Raw genomic sequence first — 21,849 nt, 5'->3', positions numbered from 1 at the left:
GAAATACCAGGAAATAACCTTTCTTGTAGCTGCTGTCATAAATACCAAAAACTTGGTGGCTTAAAACAATAGATATTTATTCCCTGCAATTCTGGAGGTCAGAAGTCTGATATCAGTATCACTGGACCAAAAATTAAGGCATTGGCATGGCTGCATTCTCTCCAGAGATTCTAGTGAAGAATCCATTCCTTACTTCTTCCAGCTTCTTGTGGCTGCTAGCACTTTGACTTGTGGCCACATCACTCTGATCTTCTAATGCCAGCCTTGTGAATCTTGCTCTGCTCTGTCTTCACACTGCCTTCTCTGTGTATAAAACTTCCTCTGCCTCCCTCTTCTAAAGATACTTATGATGGCATGTAAGACCCACATAGATAAATGTGAATAGGAATCTCAAGATTCTTAACTTAATCACATCTGCAAAGGCCTTTTTCCCAGAAAAGGTACTATTTAATAGTTCCAGAGATTAGTACCTGATGTCTTTGGGAGCCATATTTCAGCCTACTACAATGATGGAGTGCTCTAATGAAAGGAAGTAGTTGGTCCCAGCATAGACACAAAAACACTGTAGAGCTCATAGAAGACCAGTGAAATTTAGTGCAAGAAAAGGAATCCCTCCAGAACGAGAAGATTAATCATACTCCCTTAAGTATTTTCCCTAGTGCTTTAAATTATACTGGAAATTAAAGACAGCATAATTACTATGGTATAGTGCATAAAAGCTTTGCTTATAATTCTATTGTGAATAGCATCTAATTTTATTTCATAACCTGAGTTCAGTCGATCTTGAAAAAAATCTTTGCTGTCTTTATGGAATTCTAGGTTGATGTGCTAATCCAAATACGCTTACACAGGAGAAGAAAGAAACAGCTTCTTTATTCTACTCTAGTATATCAGAATCCCAGGGAAATGCTCTGATAGGCCCATATAAGCAAGGACAGCTTGCTTTGGTTAGAATAGGAGAGAAAGAATCTTCAAAGAAAAAGGGAGGCTAATACCAAAAAAAGAGAGGAAGGTGTACTGGGCAAGTTAAAAACCACAGAAGTCCACTACACTCTATGCTAGACCACACACACACCTATTATAATACAACCATCTCACATGCACATATACATACATACAGAAAAGAAAAGCACTCACTCCTCCCACTGTGCCCTGCTTCTGCACCTAGCCAGAAGCACAAGATCTGAAGGTGATATAGACTTTTCTTCTTTGGATCCAGGCAGGTCTCTTCTTGACCTTGTACTCTTTAGCTCAGTGTCTGTCTAGCACAGTGGTTAACAGAGGACTAATCAGACTGCCTGGCCTCAAATCATGGCTCTACCTCTTAACAGTGTGTGGTTTGGGACAAGTAACTCAACCTCTCTGTGTATCAGTGTCCTAATCTATAAAATGGTGATATGGATAGTATCTACTTTATAGAGTTCTTTTAGGCATTTAGTGAGAGAAAATGCATGAAACACAAAAAGTAAGCATTCAGTGTTAGGTGCTGTGAGTGTTACCATTTTAGATGCTAGAGATACAGCATTAAACAAAATAGCAAAGCTTCTGGCAGCCTCATCAACTCCAATTCTAGTAGGGAAATAGAAAAATTAGACAGTTAATAAAAAAACTAGTAAGACCCTCTTAACAATTTCTGACTTCAGCTATTCAAGCTTCAAAGGAAGTCATTATCTCTTTTTTGAACTCATCTAGGTGAAGCTCTTTGTAGTGATGTGGAGGTTGATAAACTAAAGAGATGAAGCAGAACTGCATATGTGTATACACCTTGATCATATTAAATACCCATGTACATTACATACACCTTTATTTCTGCATTAAAATGGCAGAATGAAAAAAATAAATAAATAAAATGGCAGAATGGATATGCACACTGAAATAATTGCTGGTAGGGAAAGACTTTCATTTTTTACTAAGTAAACATGTAATACTATTTTAATAAAAATATTTATAAGATTTTAATTTAAAGAATTCTGATGGCTGGAATGGATAAAGACAATGAAAATCCATTTAGTCACACATACTATTATAGCCCGTTCTCTGAATTAGGCTTGTTTCTTGTCTGCATGTATGTTAAAACTAAACCTTTGGAGCACCTGGGTGGCTCAGTGGGTTAAGCATCTGCCTTCAGCTCAGGTCATGTTCCTGGGGTCCCTGCTCCACAGGGAGCTGGCTTCTCCCTCTCACGCTGCCTGCTGCTCCCCCTGTTTGTGCTCGCTCTCTCTCTCTCTCTCTCTCTCTGTCAAATAAATAAAGCCTTAAAAAAATAAATCTTCAAAGTTTACTGAACTCCCTTCCTTCTTAAATCCACATATCTTTTCTGCAATAATAGTAACATACTATCCTTCATTTAAAAGACAATTCTTCAACATGATATATCAATAAGAGAAAGGATAAAAAACATATGATAATTTCAATAGATACAGAAAAAGCTTCTGATAAAGTACAACATTCATTCATGATAAAAAAAAACCCTCAAAAAAAAAAAAAACTCAACAAAGTAGGTATAGAAGGAACATGCCTCAACATGATAAAGGCCTTCTATGAAAGACCTACAGTGAACATCATACTCAATGGTAAAAAACTGAGAGCTTCCTCCTTAGGATAAGGAACAAGACAAGGATGTCCACTCAGCACTTTTATACAACATAGTACCGGAAGTCTTATCCACAGCCATCAGAACAGAAAAAGAAATAATTGATAAGGAAGAAGTAAAACTATCACTATTTGCAGATGACACAATACTATATATAGAAAACCCTAAAGACACCACCCAAAAGCTACTAGAACTGGTAAACAAATTCAGTAAGGTCACAAGATACAAAATCAATGCAAAAAAAAAAAAATCCATTGTATTTCTGTATACTATTAAAGAAGCAGCAGGGAGGAGACAAGATGGCAGAAGAGTAGGAGTCCTTGATTCATCTGGTCCCCCAAACTTAACCTAGATAATTTTCAAAACATCCTGAACACCTATGAACCCAACGTGAGCTATAAAGAGAGAACAGCTAGAATGCTACAGAGAGAAAAGTGATCGCTTCTGACAAGGAAGACGGTGGAGAAGAGGAAAGGCAGGAGAGGGGAGCCATGGAAAGCAAGGGCAGGAAAGCAACACAGCAAACAATTGGGAACTTTAGAAATCTGCACCTGAAAGAGTCTTCCCCAACTGTAAAGTTCTCAGTGGAGAAACAGGCCAGAATTGCCGAAGGGGCAGTGAAGTGTCAATATTCCCAGAGACATAGTAAGAATAGGAGCACCCAGAAAAGAGCTCACTGCACAACATGGTCAGATTGAGGTAAGGGCTGGAATGCTGCAACCCTCCAGGGCAGCTGGGAGAAGTCAGCCAAGTGCCCGGGCTGGCACCTGAACTCTCTTTATCCTAGATCCCAGCAACGGATGGAGGCAGGCTGTTCTCCATTACCTTTGGAAGAGGTGGACCCAGGGAGCCCGGGTCCAGCAGCACAGGGCCCTCAATCCCAGGGCACCGAAGTGGACAAAGCTGGCTATCCTCCATTCCCTCTGGACAGGGAAAACTGGGGAGGGCATGGAAGGGCAATAACTCTCCTGCCACTGGGCGCCCTTCAATTTGTGCAGATCAGTGCCCCTATGCCTGCCCCCAAGAGGATCTAGGCCAGTGTGCACTGAGACAGGGCATTTCAGTACACATGGGGAGCTCTTGGCTCCAGGGCTGGAGATCTGGCTGCCACCATTTTAATTTTTTTTTCTTTTTGCCTTTCCCCTGGGAGAGCTGCAGCCTCTAGGGAACAAGGGCCTCACAGGATAAATAGCTCACACTGAGCCAGGCCACCTGGCAAGAGGCAGGGCATCTCTACCCAGGCACAGACACCTGAGAATCCGTGCAGCAGGCCCCTTTCCCTGAAGACCAGCTGGAAGAACAAGGGAAGAGCAAGTTTATTGACCAAGCAGCATTGGAAAGCTCCAGGACTAAGGGAAAACAGTATATAGAACTAAAAGTTTTTTCCTTACAATCTGTTTATCTTTTGGGTTAAACATTTTCCAATATTTATTCTCTTTTCTTGCCTTAACTACAATATTTTACCAACTCTTTGTTTTTAAGCTTTTTATTTTTTGACTTTCATATTTCTACAATCACATGTCTTAGATATATTCTTCACTTTTGAATTCCTTTAAACATATCCAGTTCAATTTTGGTAGATATATGAGTTGTGGGTTGTTTTTTGTTTCTTGTTCTTTTTGTCTTGTTTTGTTTTATAATGGTGGAAGTTAGTACCTTCTAACTCATGGACCATAATACACCCAGAACCAAGTAGAACACCAGAACCAAGTGAAACACCATGGAACACCGTGTTGGTTCATTCTGTGAGACTATATTCTCTCTTCCTTCCTATTTTGTGGTCAATGTTGGGTCTCTATATGGTTTTGCTGGTTATATAAATTTGGAATTTAGCATCTTCTAACATACAGAACCAAATACGCCCAGAACCAAGAGGATCACCATCTAAGTCCACTCTGTGAGACTGTATTCTCTCTCCACCACCACTTCCTCACTTCCTCCCCATTCTTTTCTTTTTAATTCTTACTATTTTTTATATTTGTTTTTCACTTTTGCAGTCATTTTGTTTTATTTTTTTTTGTTCTTTTTCTTTTATTTTCTGGTCTTTGAACTCCTTGGAATCGTCTAGGGTATATTTTACTTAGGTCATGGCTTATACTTTTTACTCTACTCACTCATACAGCCATTCTGCACTCGACAAAATGACTAGAAGGAAGAACTTACCACAAAAGAAGGAACCAAAAGTAATACTCTCTGCCACAGACCTAGTTGATATGGATTTAAGTAGCATGTCAGAGATACAATTCATAAGTACAATTATAAAATTACTGGTGGCTCTGAAAAAAAAGCATAAAGGACTCTAGAGATTCTGGAATTGAAATCTAATCAGGCTGCAGAATTGAGATCTAATCAGGCAGCAATTAAAAATACTTTAACTGAGATGCAGTCTAAATTGGATGCTGTAACTGCTAGGTTTAATGAGGTGGAAGAGACAGTGAGTGACATAGAAGACAAGTTGACAGAAAGAAAGGAAGCTGAGGAAAAACAATTAAGAACTCACAAGGAAAGGCGTTAGGAAATAAATGATAGCTTGAGAAGGAATAATACTCATCTTACTGGGATTCCAGAAGAGGTAGAGAAGAGAGAGAGGAGACCACAAATTATATTTGAACAAATCATAGCTGAGAACTTTCCAAATCTGGGGAAGGAAAGAGGCATTCATATACAAGAGATAGAGAGGACCCCCCTCAAAATCAACAAAAACTGATCAACACCCTGATATATAACAGTGAAGCTTGCAAATTTCAAAGATAAAGAGAAAAACTCTTAAAGCAGCTCAAGACAATAGATTCTTAACTTACATGGAGAGAACTATCAGACTATAACAGTGGACTTATCCACAGAGAGCTGCCAGGCCAGGAAGGGCTGGAATGATATAATCAGGATACTAAATGAGAAAAACATGCAGCCAAGAATACTTTATGCAGCAAGGCTGTCATTCAAAATAGAAGGAGAGATAAAGAGCTTCCAGGATAGGCAGAAACTGAAAGAATACGTGACCACCAAACCAGCTCTGCAAGAAATATTAAGGGGGACCCTGTAAGAGAAGGAGGGAGCCCAAAGAAACAATCCATAGAAACAAGGATTGTATAGGTAATACTAAGGCACTAAATTCATATCTTTCCACAGTTACTCTGAATGTGAATGGGCTGAATGATCCCATCAAAAGACATAGGATATCTGACTAGATAAAAAAAACAAGACCTATCTATATGCTGTCTACAAGAGACTCATTTTAAACCTAGGAACAGGGCAGTCCCGGTGGCTCAGCGGTTTAGCGCTGCCTGTAGCCCAGGGTGTGATCCTAGAGACCCGGGATCGAGTCCCACATCAGGCTCCCTGAATGGAGCCTACTTCTCCCTCTGCCTGTGTCTCTGCTTCTCTCTCTCCTCTCTGTGTATTCTCATGAATAAATAAATAAAATCTTTAAAATAAATAAATAAATAAACCTAGGAACACCTCCAAACTGAAAATGAGGGGGTGGAGAACAATTTACCATTTAAATAGTCCTCGAAAGAAAGCTGGGGTAGAAATCCTCATGTCAGATAAATTAGATTTTATACCAAAGACTATATTAAGAGATGAAGAGGGACACTAAATCGTACTTAAAGGGTCTATCCAAGAAGACGACCTAACAATTACAAATATTTATGCCCCTAATGTGGAAGCAGTCAAGTATATCAATCAATTAATAACCAAAATAAAGAGATACATAGATAAAAATACATTGATTTTTATTTTCAACACCAGCACTCTCAGCAAATGACAGATCTTCAAGGCAAAACATCACCAAAGAAACAAGGGCCTTGAATGATACATTGGACCAAATGGATTAGACACAGATATATACAGAACTTTCCATCCGAATGCAACTGAATATACATTCTTCTCAAGTGCACATGGAGCTTTCTTCAGAATAAACCATGTACAGGATCACAAATCAGATCTAACTGATACCAAAAGACTGAGATTGCCCCCTGCATATGTTCAGACCACAATGCTTTGAAACTAGAACTCAGTCACAAGAAGAAATTTGGAAGAAATTCAAACACGTGGAGGTTAAAGAGCATCCTACTAAAAGATGAATGAGTCAACCAGGAAATTAGAGAAGAATTAAAAAGATTCATGGAAACTAATGAAAATGAAAGTACAACTGTTCAAAATCTTTGGGATACAGCAAAAGCAGTCCTAAGAGGGAAATACATCGCAATACAAGCCTCCCTCAAAAAAGGGAAAAAACTCAAATACACAAGCTAACCTTGCACCTAAAAGAACTGGAGAAAAAACAGCAAATAAAGCCTAAACCAAGCAGAGGAAGAGAAACAATAAAGATTAGAGTAGAACGCAGTGAAATGGAAACCAGCAGAACTATAGACCAGGTCAATGAAACCAGAAGCTGATTCTTTGAAAGAATTAATAAGATAGATAAACCCCTATCCAGCCTTATTAAAAAGAAAAAAGACTCAAATCAATAAAATCACGAATGAAAGAGTAGAGATCACAAGCAATACCAAGGAAATACAAATGATTTTAAAAATGTATTATGACCTATTATATGCCAACAAATTAGGCAATCTGGAAGACATGGATACATTTCTGGAAACCTACAAACTACCAAAACTGGAGCAGGAAGAAATATAAAATATGAACAGGCTAATACTCAGCAAGGAAATTGAAGCATTCATCAAAAACCTCCCAAGACACAAAAGTCCAGGGCCAGATGGCTTCCCAGGGGAATTCTACCAAACATTTAAAGAAGAAATAATACCTATTCTACTAATGCTGTCTCAAAAGATAGAAATAGAGGAAATACTTCCAAACTCATTCTATGAGGCCAGCATTACCTTGATCCAAAATCAAACAAAGACCCCACCAAAAAGGAAAATTACAGACCTATATCCCTGATGAACATGGATGCAATAATTCTCACTAAGATACTAGTCAATAGACTCTAACAGTACATTAAGAGGAACATTCACCATGACCAAGTGGTATTTATCTTTGGGATGCAAGGGTGGTTCAACATTCATAAAACAATCAACGTGATATATCTGGCCAATAAAAGAAAAGACAAAACCATACGATCCTCCCAATAGATGCAGAGAAAGCATTCAACAAAATACAGCATCTATTCCTGATTAAAACTTAATGTGTAGGGATAGAGGGAATATTCCTCAATATCATGAAAGCCAGCTATGAAAAGCCCACTGTGAATACCATTCTCAATGGGGAAATATTGGGAGCATTTCCCCTGAGATCAGGAACATGACAGGGATGTCCACTCTCACCACTATTAATCAACATAGTACTAGAAGTCCTAGCCTCAGCAATCAGATAACAAAAAGAAATAAAAGGCATTCAAATTGTCAAAGAAGAAGTCAAACTCTCCCTCTTTGCAGATGACATGTTACTATATAGAAAACCCAAAAGAGGGATCCCTGGGTGGTGCAGCGGTTTGGCGCCTGCCTTTGGCCCAGGGCACGATCCTGGAGATCCGGGATCGAATCCCACGTTGGGCTCCCTGCATGGAGCCTGCTTCTCGCTCTGCCTGTGTCTCTGCCTCTCTCTCTCTCTCTCTGTGACTATCATGAATAAATAAATAAAATCTTTAAAAAAAAAAGAAAAAAAAGAAAACCCAAAAGACTCCACCCCAAGATTGCTAGAACTCATACAGCATTTCAGCAATGTGGCAGGATACAAAGTCAATGCACAGAAATCAATGGCATTTCTATACACTAACAATGAGACTGGAGAAAGAGAAAATAAGGAGTCAATCCCACTTACAATTGTACCCTAAACCATAAGATACCTAGGAATAAACCTAACCAAAGAGGTTAGGAACTATACTCCAAAAATTTCAGAACACTTATGAAAGAAATAGAGAAATATGTCAAGAGATGGAAAAACATTCCATGCTCATGGATTGGAAGAATTAATATTGTGAAAATGTTTATGCTACCCAGGGCAATTTACACATTCAATGCAATCCCTATAAAAATACCATGGACTTTCTTCATAGAGTTGGAACAAATAATATTAAGATTTGTATGGAATCAGAAAAGACCCCAAATAACCAGGGGAATAATGAAAAAGAAAACCAAATCCAGGGGCATCATAATGCCTGACTTCAAGCTGTATTACAAAGCTGTGATTGTCAAGACAGTATGGTACTGACACAAAAATAGATACATAGGTCAATGCAACAGAATAGAGAACCCAGAAATGAACCCTCAACCCTATGGTCAACTCATCTTTGACAAAGCAGGAAAGAATCCACTGGAAAAGGACAGTCTCTTCAATGAATGGTGTTGGGAAAATTGAACACTCAAGTGCAGAAGAATGAAACTGGACCATTCTCTTACATCGTACACAAAGATAAACTCAAAATGGATGAAAGATCTAAATGTGAGATGAGAATCCATCAAAATACTAGAGAACACAGGCAACAACTATAAAACACTAATGAAAGAAACTGAAAATGACACAATTAAATGGAAAGATAGTCCGTGCTCATGAATTGGAAAAACAAATATTGTTAAAATGTCTATACTACCCAAAGCAATCTACAGATTTAATGTGATCCTTATCAAAATACCATTGCATTTTTCACAGAACTAGAATAATCTTAAATTAGTAGAGAACCACAAAAAAACCCTGAAAAGCCAAAGCAACCTCAAAAAAAAAAAAAAAAAAAAAAAAAAGCACAAAACTGGAGTTATCACAATCCCAGATTTCAAGATACATTACATAGCTATAGAAAGCAAAACAGTATAGTACTGGCACAAAAAAAATAGACACATAGATCAATGGAACAGAATAGAAAGCTCTGAAATAAACTCATACTTCTTTAGTCAATTAATCTTTGACAAAGGAGGCAAGAATATGCAATGGGAAAAAGTCTCTTCAACAAAGGGTATTGGGGAAACTGGACAGCTACATGCAAAAGATTGAAACTAAACCACTTTCTCACACCATACACAAAAATAAAATCAAGATGGACCAAAGACCTAAATGTCATACCTGAAAACATAAAAATCCTAGAAGACGGCACAGGCAGGAATTTCTCTGACATCAACCATACCAACATTTTGCTAGATATATCTCCTGAGACAATGGAAACGAAAAGCAAAAATAAACTATAGGGAATATATCAAAATAAAAACTTACGTAGAGCAAAGCAAACAGTCAACAAAACTAAAAGACAACCTACCGAATGGGAGAAGATATTTGCAAATGATATATCCAATAAGAGGTTAGTATCCAAAATATATAAAGAACTTATACAACTCAACATAAAAAAAAATCAAATTAAAAAATGGGCAAAAGACGTCAACAGACATTTCTCCAAAGACAGATGGCCAAAAGACATACGAGAAGATGTTCAACATCATTAGGGAAATGCAAAATCAAAACTACAATGAGATCTTGCCTCACAGCTGTCAGAATGGCTAAAATAAAAAACACAGGATACAAGTGTTGGTGAGGATGTGGAAAAAAGAAACACACATTGTCAGTGGGGATGAAAACTGGTACAGCCACTGTGGAAGACAGTATGAAGGTTCCTCAAAAAGTTAGAAATAGAATTACCATATGATCCAGAAATTACACTACTGAGTACCCAAAGAATATGAAAACACTAATTCAAAAAGATATATACATCCCTACATTTATTGCAGCATTATTTACAATAGTCAAATTGTGGAAGCAGCCCAAGTGTCCACTGACAGATGAATGGAAAAAGATGTGGTATAGTTATATGATGGAATATTACTCACCTATAAAAAGATTGAAATCTTGCCATTTGCCACAACATGGATCGATTTAGAGGATATAATGTTAACTGAAATAACTCAGAGAAAGACAAAAACTATGTGAATTTCAGTCATGAGGAATTTAAGAAACAAATGAACAAAGAAGAAAAGAGACAAACAAAAAACCAGACTCTTAACTATAGAGAACAAACTAATGGTTACCAGAGGGGAGATTGGGGGGATGGATGAAATAGATGAAGGGAATTAAGAGTACATTTATCATTATGAGCACTTTGTAATATATAGAATTGTTGAATCACTATATTATACACCGGAAACTAATTTAATACTGTATGTTCAAAGGAATTAGAATTAAAAAAAAAAAAACTGTTCATACAAGCCAACAATCAGCTCTTTGGCATTCACTCAAATGAGCTGAAAACTTAGGTCTACACAAAAACCTGCACATAGATGTTTATAGCAGCTTTATTCATAATTATGAATAATTAATTAATTAATTACCCAAACTAGGAGGCAATTGAGATGTACTTTAGCAGACGACTAAATAAACAGTGGCACATCCAAACAATGGAATATTATCCATTGCTTAAAAAAAAAAACAAAAAACAACAACAAAAAAAAAACTATCAAGCCATGAAAAGATATGGAGAAACCCTAAATGTATATATTACCTAGTGAAAGACTGCAATCCGAAAAGGCTACATCATACGTGATTCTAATTATACAGCATTCTGGAAAAGGCAAACTATGGATATAGTAAAAGGATTAATGTTTGCCAGGGTAAAGAAATATCTCATTTTGGTTACAGTTTGCATTTCCCTAATGGAAAATAATGTTAAGTATATTTTTCATGTTTATTAGACACTTATGTATCTTTAATGATTTATTCAACTCTTTTGTTTTAATTCAGCTGCTGTATTCTATTATTGAATTTTATGATTTCTTATATATTCTGGATATGAATTATTTATATGATACATGATTTGAAAATATTTCTTCATTTTGTGATTTGTCTTTTCATTTTCTTTTTTTAAATGATTTTATTTATTTATTCATGAGAGACACAGAGAGAGAGAGGCAGAGACATAGGCAGAGGGAGAAGCAGGCTTTCCACAGGGAGCCTGATGCAGGACTCAATCCCAGGACCCTGGGATCATGACCTGAGCCGAAGGCAGACACTCATCTCCTGAGCCACCCAGGTGCCTTGTCTTTACATTTTCTTTCACCTTTCTGAAGTGCAAAAGTTTTTAATGTTCATAAAGTCTCATTTATCAATTTATTGTTTTATTGGTCATCACTTTGATATTGTATCTATATTATTTACTGGACTGAAGGTCACAAATATTTTCTCCTAGACGTTTTATAATTTTGGCTTTTACATTTAGGATCAAATCCTTTTTAAATTAATTTTTGTGTATATGGATATCCAATTGTCTTAGCAACATTTGTTAAAAAGACAGTCCTCTCCCCCATTGAATTGCCTTGGTATCTTTGTCCAAAATCAATTGACCATAAACATAAGGGTTTGTATTTACTCCCAATTCTGTCCCATTGATCTATATGTCTATATTTCTGCCAGTGCCACACTGTCTTGATTATTGTAGCCTTATAACAAATTTTGAAAGCATAAGTCCTACATTTACTTTGTTCTTCAGTTTCAAAATTTTCATTTGACATCCTTGGAATTTCCACATAAGTTTTAAGATCAGCAAGTCAAATTTCTGCAACAACAACAAAAAAATGCCTCTTGAGAATTTTGATAGAGGTCATATTGAATCTACAGATTAATTTAAGGCAAAATACAATAGATACTTGTATATTAGTCTTGTATTCCACTGAAATATTATTGAGTTCTAAATAACACTGAGTATTTATTAGTTCTAGTGTTTTGGGGTGTGTGAATTCCTTAAGATTTCACGTGATTTGCAAATACAGAAAATTTATTTCTTATTTCTTCTTTTTAATTGGGCTGTCTTATTATTCCTTTCTTCCCTTTCTCCTCCCTCTCTCTCTCCCCCCACTTTTTCTTCTCTTTCTTCTTTCTTTTTCTTTTTCCCTCCCTTCCCCTTTTTCTTCCTTTCCTTCCCTACCTCTCTGCCACCCTCCCTCCATTCTTTCCTTTTCCTTTTCCGTTTTTCCTTCCCTTCTTTTCCCTTCCTCGTTCCTCCCCTTTCCTCCTTCCTCCTTCCTTCCTTTTCTTTCTTCCTTCCTTCCCTCCTTCCATCCTTTTTCTTCCTTTCTATCTCCCTCTCTCCTATCTTTCCTCCCTCCCTCTCTCTCTCTTTTCTTTCTTTTTATTGCTTTAGCTAAAACCTCTAGTAAAATGTTGAATAGAAGTGGTAACAATAAACATCCTTGCCTTATTTCCAAATTTATGAAGGAAGGCGCTCCATCTTTTATGATCAAGTATGAGTTTAGCTGTGAGGTTTCTTTACATAGATGCAGTTTATCAAGTCGAAGACCTTTCCTTCTACTCTTAATTTGTTAAGGGTTTTAATTATAAAGAAGTCCTTGATTTGTCAAATGCCCTGTTCTGCATCTATTGAGATGAACATGTGATTCTTTTCCTCTATTCTATTAAGATGGTGTGTTACATTTATTTATTTTCATATGTTAAGCAAACCTTGTTTTCTTGGGATAAATCAGTTGAGCAGCTGCCTTCGGCTCAAAACATAATCTTAAGGTCCTGGGATCAAGTCCTACATCAGGCTCCCTGTTCAACGGGAAGCCTGCTCTCTGCCCCTCTCCCCAACTCATGCTTTCTTTCTCTCAAATAAATAAAAATCCTTTTTATTTATTTTTTAAAATATTTTATTCATTTATTCATGAAAGACACAGAGAGAGAGAGAGGCAGAAACACAGGCAGAGGGAGAAGCAGGCTCCATAAAGGCAGCCTGATGTGGGACTCAATCCCCAGGCCCTGGAATCATGTCCTAAACCAAAGGCAGAGGCTCTATTAATTTATCAAATTCGTGGGTACAGAGTTGTCCATTCTTTTATTATCCTCTTACTGTCTATGGGATCTTTAGTTATAACCCCTCTTTCATTTCTGATACTAGTAATTTGTGTCCTTTCTTAGCTAGCCTGGCTAGAGGCTTATCAATCTTACTGATCTTTTCAAAGGCCATGCTTTTAGTTCGTTGATTTTCTCTATTTCCTGTTTTCAATTCCATTGATATCTTCCCTGATACCTTACTATTTCTTTTCTTCTGCTTACTTTGTATTTAATTTGCTTTTCTTTTTCTAGTTTCCTAAAAGGGAAGGTTAGATGATTGATTTTACACTTTCTTCATTTCTAATATATGCATCCAATGTTGTAAATTTCCCCCCAAGTACTGCTTTTGCTGCATCCCACAAATTCTGCTAAATTACATTTTCAAAATATTTTTTCATTTCTCTTGATTTTTTTTCTTTGATCCATGTGTTCTTTAAAAGTGTGTTGTTTAACCTCAAATATTTTTGTATTTTTCCCACTGTATCTCTGCCATGGATTTCTAGTTTAATTCTATTGTGGTCTGAGAGCAAACACTGTATGATTGCTATACTTTAAACTTGTTTCAGTGTATTTTATACCCCAGAATGTGGTCTATATTGGTGAAAGTTCCATGTAAGCTTGTGAAGTATGTGTTTTCTGCAGTTCTTGAATGAGATAATCTATAGATGTCCATTATATCTAGTTGAATGATGGTATTGTTGAGTTTACTTCCTTATTGATTGCCTGCTGTATCTGTCCATTTCTAATAGAGGAATGTTAAAATCTCCAATAGCAAGGGATGCCTGGGTGGCTCAGTTGGTCAAGTATCTGACTCTTGTTCTAGCTCAGGTCTTGATCTTAGGGTCATGAGTTCAAGCCCAACATTGGGCTCCATGCTGGGTGTGGAACCTACTTTAAAAAATAAATAAAAATAAAAAATAAAAAAGGGATCCCTGGGTGGCGCAGCGGTTTAGCGCCTGCCTTTGGCCCAGGGCGCGATCCTAGAGACCTGGGATCGAAACCCACGTTGGGCTCCCAGTGCATGGAGCCTGCTTCTCCCTCTGCCTATGTCTCTGCCTCTCTCTCTCTCTTTCTCTCTCTCTCTCTGTGTGACTATCATAAATAAATTTAAAAAAAAAAAAGAAAAAAATCTCCAACAGTGATAGCAGATTCATCACTTTCTACTTGCATATCTAACACGTTTTCTCTCACATATCTACACTCTGTTCTTGAGTATATAGATACTAAATATATTGAGTATATAGATACTAAGGACTGCTATGTCTTCTTGGAGCACTGACTCCTCTATGATTATGCAATGCCATCCCTGATAACTTTTCTTGCTTTGAATTCTGAATATACTTACTCATGCTCTTTTGATTACTGTTATCATGGTATATATCATTCACCATCCTTTTTAATTTATATGTGTCTTTATATTTAAAGGGGTAATATTCTTGGCTCTTCTTTTTTTAAATTGATTCTCACAGTCTCCGGGTTTTTTTTTTTTTAATTCTTTATTTAAATTCAATTTATTTAACATATAGTGATTATTACTTTCAGGTGTAGAATGTAGTGATTCATCAGTTGCATACATTACACCAAGTGCCCTCCTAAATGCCCATAACCCAATCATCCCTTCCCCTGCCAGCAACCTTGTTTATTTCCTAGAGTTTAGCATCTCCCACTCTATTTTCATCTTATTTTATTTTCCCTTCCCTTCCTCCATGTTCATCTGCTTTGTTTCTTAAATTCCACATATGAGTTAACTCATATGGTATTTATCTTTCTCTGACTGACTTATTTTGCTTAGCATAATACCCTTTAGTTCCATTCACATCATTGCAAATGGGACAGTCTGTTTTTCTAAATGGTGTATTGAGATCTTTCATGTTTAAGTAGATATCAATATAGTTGGATTAAACTACCATATTTGTTTGTTTTTTTGTTGCCCTTGTTCTTTATTCCTATTTTTGTCTTCCATACTTTTTCTACCTTTTGAGATTTTAACTGAATATTTTATATTATTCCATTTATCTACTTTCTTATCATATCCATTAGACTTTTTTAAATTATTGTTTTAGAGGTTACCTTAGAGCTTGCTGTATAAATTTACAACTATCCAAGTCTACTTTCAAACATTATGCCACTTAAGTACCTTAAAATAATAAAATATTCCTAAATCTTCCAATTCCTGTGCTGTGTATCATGGCTGTCATTTATTTCACTAATACATAAACATTCATAAACACACACATATATATAAACATATATAAACATATAAAATATATTTAATATATTAATATATTTATTATATGAATACATTAATATTTATTAATTTAATTTATTAATAATTAATAAAGTAATACAATATTATATTAAATATATATAAATATATATTTAAACATACACAATCAAATCCATTGTTGCTATTATTATTTTGTCAGGCAAGCATGACAACCACTATACTACAGAAACATTGCTATTATTATATTGAATAAATATTCAATATTATTATATTGAATAAATTGAACCAGTTAGTTCAATTTAAAATAAGAAAAATTAAAATTTTTATTTTATCTTCAGTTTTTCATTTTCTGAAGCTCTTTATGTAGATACAAGTTTCTGATCCATATGATTTTCCTTCTCTCTGAAGAACTTTTTTAAGTAATTTTTTAAAAGATTTTATTTATTTGAAAGACAGCGTGAGTGAGAGACACAGCACAAGCAGTGGGGGGAGGCAGAGGGAGAAGCAGACTCCCCACCAGCAGAGAGCCCAATGCAGGGATCGATCCCAGGACCCTGAGACCATGCCCTGAGCTAAAGGCAGATGCTTAAGTGACTCAGCTACCCAAGCACCCCATAAAGAACTTCTTTTAAATTTTTTGTGAGGCAGTACTATTTGTGAGAAATTCCCTCAATTTTTGTTTGTCTGAGAAAGTCTACTTCTTCCTCACTTTTGAGGATAATTTTACAAAGCACAAAATTCTAGCTGTGCATTTTTTTCTCTCAACACTAAATATTCACTCCACTCTCTTCTTGCTGCCATGGTTTCTGAGGACAAATCAGATGTAATTCTTATATACATAAGATTTTTTTGCCTCTGACCTTTTTATCTTGGTATCTTTCAGCCTTTGATGGCCTGTAGTTTGAATATATTTCTAGATATAATATTCTTTTGGCTATCCTGCCACTGTTCGATGGCTTCCTAGATTTGTGATTTGCTGTCATACATTAATTTGGGGGAATTTCTCAGTTGTTTATCACTTCAAATACTGCTTCTTTTCCTTTTTTTTTTTCTCCTTTTGGTATTCCCTTTACATATATGTTATACCTTTTATACCTGTCCACAGTTCTTGAATATTTTGTTGGGTTTTTTAGTGTTTTTTTCTCTTTGCTTTTCAGTGGTGGAATAGTCCACTGTCATCATCAAGCTCACAGATTCTTTCCTCAGTCATGTCCGATTTACTAATGAACCCATTAAAGGCATTCTTCAAGCCTGTTATCATGTTTTTAACCTCTAGAGTATCTTTTTGGTTCTTTTGGAGAATTTCCACCTTTCTGCTTGTATTATCACCTATTCTTGAATATTGTTTACTTCTCCATTAAAACTCTTAGCATCTAGTCATAGTTTTAAAAAATCACTATCTGGTTTCATTTTCTTTCATCCTTTAGTATTTCTAATAAGGCAGGTCTTCTAATAGTGAATTCTCTGTATTTGTTTATCTGGGAATGTTCTTATTTCCACTTTATTTTTGAAGAAATTTTTGGCTGAATACAGAATTCTTAGTTGACAAATTTTTTTTCCCAGCACTTTAAATTTATCACCACACTTTCTTCTGGCCTCCACTGTTTCTGAGAAGCCAGTTTTTAATGATGTTGTTGTTTCTCTGTACATGATTTTTCTCTTATTGATTTCAAGAATTTTTTTTTTCTTTGTCATTGACTTTCAATAGCTTGGCTATTTGTCTAGGTGTGTTTATCCTACTTGGAGATTTCACTGATCTTCTCCAGATATGTAAATTCATATAGTTTTCAAATTTGGAAAAAATTTGTCCATCATTTCCTCAAATATTTTTCTTCTCCTTGACTCTCCTCTTTCTGGGTCTTCCATATATATATATATATATATATATATATATATATATTGGTGTGGTTAATCTCACAGATGTCTAAGAGTCCACTCATCTTTCTTGATTCTTTTCTTTCTGTTCTATATATTGTATAATTTTCATTGATCAGTTTTCAAGTTTGCTAAATCTCTCTTCTGCCAGCTCAGACATTATGTTCATTCCCCAAATTCTAGTGAATTTTTCATTCCAGTTACTTTACTTTTCAATGACATAATTCCCACTTAGTTCTTTTTTTGCCATATGTGTTTTTAATGAGCATCTCTACCTGATGAATTATTAAAAGTGTGAATATTGACAGCATGAGTATTATTATACTTTCTTTCTTAAAGGGGATCACACTCAGGGAACTTGGGTGGCTCAATCAGCTAGGCATCTAACTCTTGGTTTTGGCTCCAATCATAATCTCAGGGTCTTGAGATCAAGCCCTGTGTCAAGCTCCATGCTCAGCCAGGAGCCTACCTAAAATTCATCTCTCCCTCTTCCTCTGCCCCTTCCCACCATCTCTCAAATAAATAAATCTTTAAATAAATAAATAATAATAATAATAATAATAATAATGAAAAAAGGGTGCCCAGGTGATATAGTTGGCTAAGAACCCAACTCTTGGGTTTTGCCTCAGGTCATGATCTCAGTATGTTGGGCTCCACACTCAGTGTGGGGTCTGCTTGAGATTCTCCCTCTCCCTTGGCCCTTCTCACTCATGCTCTGTCTCTCAAATAAATAAATCTTTAAAAGTAAATAAATAAATAAAATAAATAAATAAAAGTGGATCACCACTCTTCTGCTTCTTTGCATATCTCATAGTTTTATTGAAAAATTAAATATTTTAGAAAATACATTACAGCAACTTTGGATTCTTATCCTCCTCTTAGGAGCTGTTCTTTCTGGGTTTTGTTTCTCTGTTTTGTGACTCACCTGGACTACTTTTCTCTTTTCTATGGTGTAGGGCCACTTATGTCTCTACTCAGTTTTTTTGTCTGTGTGTTTCTATATTTTAGCCTGAATTCCTAGGCGTTACCCTGCACAAATATAATTTAGTGATCAGCCAATGATTGGTCAAATGTTGTTCAATCACACTGAGCCAGTAAGGCTTCTACCTTTTACCACTGGATCTGTTTTAATTTAGGGATGCATTCAAGTTCACAATTTATCTTCCCAGTTTTTACTTTCCACAATCATCTATTTCTCCACTGTACATCATAAAACATCATATTCAGGTAGAGAAATGGCTAATGTCATCTCTAGTCTTTCTTGAGGGTATACATAGGCTTGTGCATACCCATAGATTTCTGATACTAAAAATATAGAGTTGCTTATTAAAGCCAGCCATAGCTGCCTCATTCCCTGAATGTCACTGACAAATTTCTGGCTAGCCTGCTAAACTACTGTTTGCTCAAACCAGGATCACAACCTCAGGTTATCTGTAATGTTGGCCTTCCCTGTTCATTTGCAACTGAGATCACTACTATTTCTGATAATGCCTAGTATCATGAGGTTTCTGTGCACACTGTACCAAAAGTCAAGTCAGCCTCTTCCATCAGCAAAGCTGCTGGTTCTCGGTTTGTCACATTCTGGTAGAGCTACCATGTTGATGGAGCTGGGGAAAGGAGTAAAGCCAAGAGCAGCCCCAGGTCAAAGTGTCAAAAACTCACACTTTTCTTGCAGTGGTCAATAGTTTTTCTGGAATAAACTCTTCTCAACTTTTGTATATGTTGTTGGTGAATTTCCAGGTTTTATACAGTTATTTTTGACATTTTTATCAAAATTTATTGATGCTTCTTGGAGAAGGAACTCGTTAAGCTCTTGACTACATCATTTTTATAGCACAATGTTTTGGGTTTTTAAAAATTAGGTTTGTTTTTATAGTTGTATTTCAATCTTGTATTTTGAAAATTAGGAAATCAAAAATATGATTTAAAGGGGTTTCAATCTTTTTTAAAAAATAAATGTCAAAGAACAACACATGACAAAATAAATGATTTTTATATAAATAAAGAATCCTATAAGTCAATGAAGGCATACAACATATATGATAATGAAGAAAAATACCTCAATTTATAAAATACCTCAATTTATAAATATATTTCCAAATATTCAATAAATATATGAAAAAGTACTCAATCTCATCAATGATCAGAGAAATATGAATTTATTTTGTGACTATTTTTTATTTAAATTCAATTAATTAACATATAATGTATTATTGGTTTCACAAGTAGATGTCAGTGATTCATCAGTCTTATATAATACCCAGTGCTCATTACATCACATGCCCTCCTTAAGTCCATCATCCAGTTACTTCATCCTCCCACTTCTCTCCTCTCCAGCGACCCTCAATTTGTTTCCTATGATTAAGAGTCTCTTATGGTTTGTCTCCCTCTCTGATTTTGTCTTATTTTAGTTTTTCCTCTCTTTCTTTATGATCTTGTTTCGTTTCTTAAGTTCCACATATAAGTGAAATCATATGATAATTGTCTTTTTCTGATTGACTTATTTCACTTAACATGATACCTTCTAGTCCATCCATGTCATTGCAAATGGTAAAATATCATTTTTTTATGGCTGAGTAGTGCCCATTGTGTATATGTACCAATCTTCTCTATCTATTCATCTGTTGATGGACATCTGTGCTCTTTCCATAGTTTGACTATTGTGGACATTGCTACTATAAACACTGGGGCGCAGGTGTCCCTTCAGATCACTACATTTGTACCTTTGAGGTAAATACTCAGTAGTGCAATTGCTAGATCATAGGATAGCTCTATTTTCAACTTCTTAAAAATATTTTATTTATTTATTCATGAGAGAGAGAGAGGCAGAGACACAGGCAGAGGGAGAAGCAGGCTCCTTGCAGGGAGCCTGATGCAGGACTTGATCCTCAGACCCGGTATCATGTCCTGAGCCAAAGGCAGAAGCTCAACTGCTGTGCCACCCAGGCATCCCTATTTTCAACTTTTTGAGGAACCTCCATACTGTTTTCCAGAGTGGCTGAACTAGCTTGCACTCCCATCAACAGTGCACAAGTGTTCCCCTTTCTCCACATCCTCACCAATATTTGTTGTTTCCAGACTTGTTAATTTTAGCCATTCTGACTGGTGTGAGGTGGTATCTCATTGTGGTTTTGATTTGTATTTCCCTGATGCTGAATGTTGAATATTTTTTCATATGTCTGTTGGCCATTTGTATGTCTTCTTTGAAGAAATATCTGTTCATGTCTTCTACCCATTTTCTTGATTGGATTATTTGTTCTTTGGGTGCTGAGTTTAAGTTCTTTATAGACTTTGGATACTAGACCTTTATCTGATATGACATTTGCCAATATCTTCTCCCATTCTGTCAGCTGTTTTAGGCTTTGTTGCTGTTTCCTTTGCTGTGCAAAAGCTTTTTATCTTGATGAAGTCCCAATAGTTTATTTTTGCCTTTGTTTCCCTTGCCTTTGGAGACATGTCTAGCAAGAAGTTGTTGTGGCCAAGGTCACAGAGGTTGCTGTCTGTGTTCTCCTCTTAGATTTTGATGGATTCCTGTCTCACATTTAGGTTTTTCATCCATCTGAGTCTATTTTTTGAGTACGGTATAAGAAAATGGTCCAGTTTCATTCTTCTGCATGTGGCTGTCCAGTTTTCCCAACACCATTTGTTGAATTGTCTTTTTTCCAGATATTCTTTCCTGCTGTGTCGAAGATTAGTTGATTATAGAGTTGAGGGTACACTGGGGTTCTCTATTCTGTTCCATTGATCTATGTGTCTGTTTTCTGTGCTAGTACCATACTGTCTTGATGATTACAGTTTTGTAATAGAGCTTCAAGTCCAGAATTGTGATCCCACCAGTTTCAGTTTTCTTTTTCAACATTCCTTTAGCTATTCAGGGTCTTTTCGGGTTCCATACAAATTTTAGATTATTTGTTCCAACTCTGTGAAATAAGTTGATGGTATTTTGATAGGGAGTGCATTGAATTGCTCTAGGTAGCATAGACATTTTAATGTTTGTTCTTCCAATCCACGAGCATGGAACATTTTTCCATTCCTTTGTGTCTTCCTCAACTCTTTTCATGAGCGTTCTATAGTTTTCTGAGTACAGATCCTTTGCCTCTTTGGTGAGGTTTATTCCTAGGTATCTTATCATTTGGGTGCAATTGTAAATGGTAGTGACCCCTTAATTCCTCTTTTTGTCTCATTGTTAGTGTACAGAGATGAAACTGATTTGTGTATTGATTTTATATGCTGTCACTCTGCTGAATTCCTATATGAATTCTAGCAATTTGGGGGGAGAGGGGACTTTTACATTTTCATATAGACTTATGTCATCTGCAAAGAGTGAAAGTTTGACTTCTCTGCGATTTGAATGCCTCTTAGAGAAATACAAATTAAACCAACATAT

The 21,849-nt window shown here is 36.0% G+C and overlaps 1 protein-coding gene across 37 annotated transcripts in view; it reads right to left on the bottom strand.

The window, feature by feature from the left end:
- LOC144302453 (uncharacterized) overlaps nucleotides 1–21,849 on the bottom strand; it is a 696,165-nt gene that overhangs the window by 520,385 nt on the left and 153,931 nt on the right. For 2 of the 37 annotated variants that reach the window (XR_013369306.1, XM_077879790.1), the window contains exon 4: nucleotides 12,003–12,086. The exons of the other annotated variants lie outside the window; for them this stretch is intronic. The gene's annotated coding sequence lies outside the window, so the exon portion shown is untranslated. The remainder of the gene's footprint in view (nucleotides 1–12,002; nucleotides 12,087–21,849) is intronic. 37 annotated transcript variants of the gene reach the window in all.

Source organism: Canis aureus, chromosome 31 (genome assembly GCF_053574225.1).
Source record: "Canis aureus isolate CA01 chromosome 31, VMU_Caureus_v.1.0, whole genome shotgun sequence".
Taxonomy (NCBI): Eukaryota; Metazoa; Chordata; class Mammalia; order Carnivora; family Canidae; genus Canis; species Canis aureus.
This window is presented reverse-complemented; position numbering and strand designations above follow the sequence as displayed.